At 38.8% G+C, this 6,240-nt stretch overlaps 1 pseudogene; it reads right to left on the bottom strand.

The window, feature by feature from the left end:
• LOC146454651 (uncharacterized) overlaps window positions 1-632 on the bottom strand; it is a 740-nt pseudogene extending 108 nt beyond the window's left edge.
• Window positions 633-6,240: the final 5,608 nt, after the last annotated feature.

Raw genomic sequence — 6,240 nt, 5'->3', positions numbered from 1 at the left:
TAAGACACTCTGGAAATTTACAAGCCCACTAGCAATCACTACCACCTGCGTTGCTATGGGAGCAAGTGATAGTGGTATTTTTCACCGGATGAGACGAAACTGCTTAAGGCGTTTATTAAATTGCTCTACATGAATTCGTGCCTTTGTGATCTTTCTTCTTTCAATTTCCTCTGCAGCACTAAGATTTGCCCTTCCTTTGAGAAATGATGGAATTTTCAGTTGTGCATGTAGAGGGTTCAATAAATGTTGGACTGTAAAATGACAATCGGCCATGACAATATCACCAGGATTGATGTGCATCAAGATGACACATCATGAATGTCCCCTTCATAAAGATCTGAAACAAAGCAGGCACCCCCATTTGGGGTGATTGCAATTAAACACTTAAAAGTGTGTGTGCTTATAGGCAGAATATATGTGTTCCCTAGTCTTGCGAATTTTTGTGATGTTTCCACTAAAAACTCAATGCACTCAACAGTGCATTGAATCTTTTTGATGGTCTTGAATACCTTTGGTAGGTATCTCAACATAATAGCCCTGGATGGAAACATGACGGTCTCCATATCTCTAGCCTGCAAACAGCAGACGTATTTCTGGTGGTACCTCCCGTGCTTATAGGTGCTTTTTGTCATTCAGTTTCTTTAAAGTGAATTCGAAAAAAAGGTTTAGCTACGAAGTCCGTAATCAAGCTCAATATCAGAAGTGGAACAAATAATCGAATCTTCAGTCTGATCTAGAGAGTACCTTTTTCTTTTCGCAGCAACAAAAGGCCAGGATTTAGGTGCCTTCCTCTTGCTCGCTGAAGCTTGGATGATTTCTTGTTGCGAGAAGAACTCTTTCACCGCTGGATCCGGGTGTTGAAGGGTAGGTCCTTTCCCTCCAGGCCAATGAACTGCACAAATATATGTGTTTCTCGTTATCTTCGATACATCAAAGTAATTCCTTGAGCATGCTGTAATCCAGCGTTGGCATTTTTTGATTCCCTGTGACGGCTTTGGGAAGGCGGTATAAATGCTTTTTGACCAGAAGCGAACATTTCTTGCAGTGATTTCGGTAGCTTCTCTTGGTATCTTGAGTCATTTGTACACTTTCCCCACCAACAGTGCTTAGTATTCACCATCTTCTCTCCTTCGCACTTATTTGCCAGAGTTTTACTTCCGATAAAACAGGCGAAAAGCACAAAGATAGTCCAAACAGAGACGAAATACTCGGACAAGCTCTGCAAAGTTATCGGTTTGTTTGTCTGAGTCTTGCGGGGGGTCCAATTTTTAGTGACGTCATTTGGCCGCAGCGCTATTTCCTATTGGTTAAAGCTGTTAGAATCGTTTTAGAGCAACAGAAACACCATAAATCGAAAGGAATCAAATAACTGTCAACGCTGTGTAATATTAGATGCTCAGAAAAACTCTTTGCTACTTTAGCGCGACACATACGAGTGTCACGAAGGCTCCCCTGAGTGACAGGTACCATACTTCGCTGAATGACCTGGGGGATCACGTTGCATGTCCCCCAACACCTATAGATTCATCCTGTTGTGATTTCACAAGAGAAAACTACTTATTTTCCCAGAATCTATTTACTGCAGAAGAAACGTGGAACTTCGGCATTATATAATAGGTTCTCAGTGACATGTACTGAACTCCACTGTGTTGGAAAAAGCTATCCATTCATGCAGGATAACTTCCTGTGAAGAGTGTTCCTGCAGCACAAAGCATATTCCCTGAAGGCATCTGACCATCACATTTTGGCTTGTATAGCTCCTTATGTGACCTTTTTTGACTCATGAATGTGCACATGCGCAATTAACAAGTTGTAATGTGGGCTGAATTTCAGTCGCTCGCTCACTCAATCTTGTGTAGTAAACTTTATGGTAATTTAATTCGAATTCAATCAAAATCATAAATTATTCATGATCAACGTATAGTGCATGTATTCACCATCAGCCGCCATTAAGGGACAAAAAACAAGGATGTTAAATCAACTCAAACTCTTAAAGGAAAACGCTAGCAGGTGTATTCTCTGCTAACTCCTTCCATTGACTGAAACTATAGTGAAACTAAGCGACAACTTCTTGATTTGGTGACTGAAAGCGCCTATTCAAAACCGCTCAAGGCCAAGATTGTTGTCCAAGTCAACAGGGATTTTGTGCAAAATAGCAGAAGAAAGCTCTCTGGACATCACTTTCACAAGGATGCTCACTTATAGGGAATAGATCACAATTGCAAGGGTTACCAAAAAACACTTTCAGTTTAAGGGGGGCTCTACATAATGGTGGAATGATGGTGTAGAAAGCAGCTTCTTCAGCTCTTGTTTTGGCCTTAGCCACTGCTTTATGTAAGGTAGTTTGCTGTAATGGAATAAAACCACGATCATCTTCAATTACAACAACCTCTGGACTAGACCTATTCAGTGTGGATAAAGAATAGTCACATTGTGCACGTTTTAGGGGTGGTTGTTGCAATCAATGTGCTGTTTAATCCGCTCCTGGATTTTGCATTGGGTTTGTCTTAAATACAAACAGTTGATTAAAGTAGTTCCACAAAAAAATTCAAATCCCTTCTCTTGCGAATTTAATGGAAAGAAAATTAAGAAAACACGAAAATAAACACAATGACACCATGTTGAGTTTGTTGACTCGGGATATACTGGGAACTAGTTGACTGGTGGTAAAGGAGGAAGGGGCTAGCCAAGGCTGCCCATGGATGATCGTTCCACGCTGTTTTGATAACTAAGCTTTTTGATTGAAGGAAGGCTGGTCTAGGCTCATGCCGTAAGTGGCAAGGAATAACAAACTATTAGGAATGAAGATACGAACGAGAGTTTTTTCCTTGCTTAATTTTAAATGGGCTACATGTTGTTATGCCTGTTGGGCAGGGAAAATCGTTTTGACATTTAATTTGCATTTTGAGGGCTTTGAATAGCTAAAGTTTCTGGGTCAAGCTACCTTGCACCGTCGAAGACGGGATTGCAACGAATCAAATAAGAGCCAAAAACAAAATAACTTGGACTAACAATACTGTAGCCCAGTTGGAAGTATTGTTTGCAGATTCACTTGCAGAAACTATTGTTGTTTCTTTTCAATGCAAAGGGAAAAAAATCCGGAAAAAAAACTTCACATTTTTTTATATCATAAGAGCCTATACATGTACGGAGATAATACAGCCAAAACTAATTTTTTGTTTATTTGTTGCGTAAGTCATTAACAGCTTTTATAACCAAAAAGCGGGTACTCCTAAGGGCCCTCTGGTGTACATGACAAGCCGGAATGATAAGTCAAATGCTTTAATTAAAAGCAAATGAAGTATTCAGTGAGGGATCCTAGGTAAATAGTTCATTTCACAACATTTTTTCATTGAGAGACCAACGGAATTGGCAAAGGTAGAAAAAAGTAAACTAAAGACCAGAAGCAAAAAAACAAACATACGTTGGAAAATGGAGTTATTCCGGGGGGGGGGGGGGGGGGATTGACTCTCATATTAAAGGGGCGGGGATCCTCACCGTCTCACTTAGGGTTGTAAATTTCAAATTTGGGCTTACTTAGGGTCTTCTTATATTTAGCCGTGAAGGTCTCGTTTAGGGTTGCACGCAAAGAGGTATAAAAAATATATATCTGTCTGTGTTTTAAAATGGTCTGTAAATGGTCAACAAAAGCTTCGGCTACGCCTAGATTGGTCTCCTTTAGGGGTTTAATTTAAAATTTCCATGGAGCATTCCCGCCCCTTTCTTATGAGAGTCCCACTCCCGGAGCAGTTATCTATAGGAAAAAGGCAATTCCAACCCCAATAGGATCTTCACAGAAAAGTCTCAAGCACCCAGTTTCCGTTAGTTATCTTTAGTTTTAAGCAGTTTATTCTATCGGTGGAACAATTCCATGACACTGTTTCTACTTATTTCACACATCCAATCTGATTTCTTTGCGGTAAAGGAATCATACTTCAGCCTCCTTGGTGATTCAGAGGGGAGTGTGTTGGGTAGAGAGGGTAACCAAGGAGAGTCAATTTAGTGAGTAATTGTAATCAGTTTGATTATGTATTATACAGAGATTTGTTTTACTATTGTTATGTAATGCAAGTGTGAGATAATGGTACTTCTTTCGAAGTTACTAAACGGAAACTTTCTTATATAGGCATTGCTATTTTTGTTATTAAATTTAACAATTGAAGTTGTTCATGCTTTAGCATGCTTTATCGAGTTATGAAGAAGGTGGGAGTTGGATATCTCGAAAGAAATGTAAGAGTACATTTAGGCGAGAGCATATCTGATTTCTTGACGGTGGAAATGTACATCAAAATCTCCGCACTCGAAAAAAAAAATCAGAGGAAGCTATTTTTTCACGCTATTGCATGGTTCTGCTGGTTCTATTTTGAGCGTGAGTTGTTCATGTCATTATTTCTTCAGAGCTGGAGCTTGAGCTGTTTATAGCGTCAAACAGATGTTTCTAGCAACAATGCGATGGAGATAGGTTGTCCTTTATCCCCTCCCTACCCAAAGTAAAAATAATTGCAGGGAGTCTGTAAAACTTTACTCACAAATTATATCATGATTCTTCTCTGAGCCTCAGAATTTCGGCTTCTTTACTCTTCTTTTCCTCTTTGCATAATACATTAATGCATTTAGGGGGCATGCGATCCGTTTTAGGTCTCTTTCCTCCGAAGTGGGGGTGTTTCAACTTTTTCTGGGCTGGTGTAGGTGGGGGGCTGGTGCTGGGCTTGGCTGGTGTAATCGAGCTTTCGCCATCTGAACAATCAGACTCGGAAGAGGCTTCCACCACAAATGCTGTATCACTACTACTGCTTGAGGGTACGGCAGGTGTTGAGATTAGTATGGACTCCTCGATATTATTCAGTTTTTTGGAAAGAAGGGAGAGCTCTTGCTTCTTTTCCTCTGTGGTTTTGCGCTTCTTTGTTGGGGTTTTCTTTGCTGAAAATAACGGTATAGGCATTAAAATGTTAGCTTATAATTATTTTGAACATCAAAATATATATTGTTATTTATAATGCAAAAAAGGAAAAAAGAAGAAGACTTATAATACTCTAGAAATCGAACCTTTTTCCTCTGATGTTTTCCTCTTAATTTTCTTTGTCTGTGTGCTGTGTTTTTCACTTTGCGGAGTGACAGCTGGCTCATCTTCTGTGCATGCAAGAAAATTATGGTCGTCAATGAGTGGAATGAAGTGGAATCAATATCAGGCATTGCATGTTTAAGTGAATTAAATTACTGCAAGGAAAATCCTGGAGCAATTATAATGTAGTGTGGCCTATATATTAACCTTAACTATGCCAATAATAGCTTCCATTTTAATATTCTTTTATTTGTATTCAAAAAAACTCTAATTGCCTCATTCAAAGTAAGACAAGTAATTGCGTTAGAATGAGGTAAGAAGGGCTAATTTGACTTAATACAAACAAAAGAAATGTTATGTGCCATGAAAGTTCTCACATTTAAGTTACCAGTGTACCTCACTGCAAAGACAATATAAAAATATAGTCTTGACAGTCTCAGTAAAAGAAGAAGATTAATATAATACTCTAGAACTCTAATCTTTTTCCTCTGATGTTTTCCTCTTAATTTTCTTTTTTTGTGTGCTGTGTTTTTCCCCTTGTGGAGTGACAGCTGGCTCATTTTCTGAGCATGCAAGAAAACTATGGTTGTCAATCAGTGAAATGGAATCAATTTATCCAGGCATTATGTTGCATGTTTAAGTGAATTAAATTATTGCAAAGAAAAACCAGAAGCAATGTAATGTAGTGTGCCGCCTACAGTATATATAAACCTTACTTATGCCAATAATAGCTTCCAATATTTTAATATCCTTTTTTTTTTTGCATTCATTTGTTTCATCATTTGGGCAACGTCAGTTCTCACATTTAATTTACCAGTGCCTACACCTCACAGAGACAGCTTAAGTATAAGAATATACATGCAGTCAGTTCACAAATGTCAATAAATTTACTCCTTACCTGCAGAACTACATGAATCATCGTTATTGCCCAACTTTTTGTAAGCCTTCCTCTTCCTCTTGGGATCCCCAGAATTTTTTGGCTTTTCCACACTACAGACTGCAGATGGATCAGGGGTAAAGATTTGGCATTTTTTGACTGCTTCGCCTTTACTGCCTGTTGTAAGAAAATTGTAAGAATTTAAGTCATTGATTCATGCGGTTAAAGTTTTATTTAACTTAATTGAAAGACTTTCTGTCGACACTACAGGACTGAGGTATATGCATGTGCACGTGGATAC

Source organism: Pavona decussata, unplaced genomic scaffold (assembly GCF_977016875.1).
Source record: "Pavona decussata unplaced genomic scaffold, jaPavDecu1.1 SCAFFOLD_300, whole genome shotgun sequence".
Classification (NCBI taxonomy): domain Eukaryota; kingdom Metazoa; phylum Cnidaria; class Anthozoa; order Scleractinia; family Agariciidae; genus Pavona; species Pavona decussata.
This window is presented reverse-complemented; position numbering and strand designations above follow the sequence as displayed.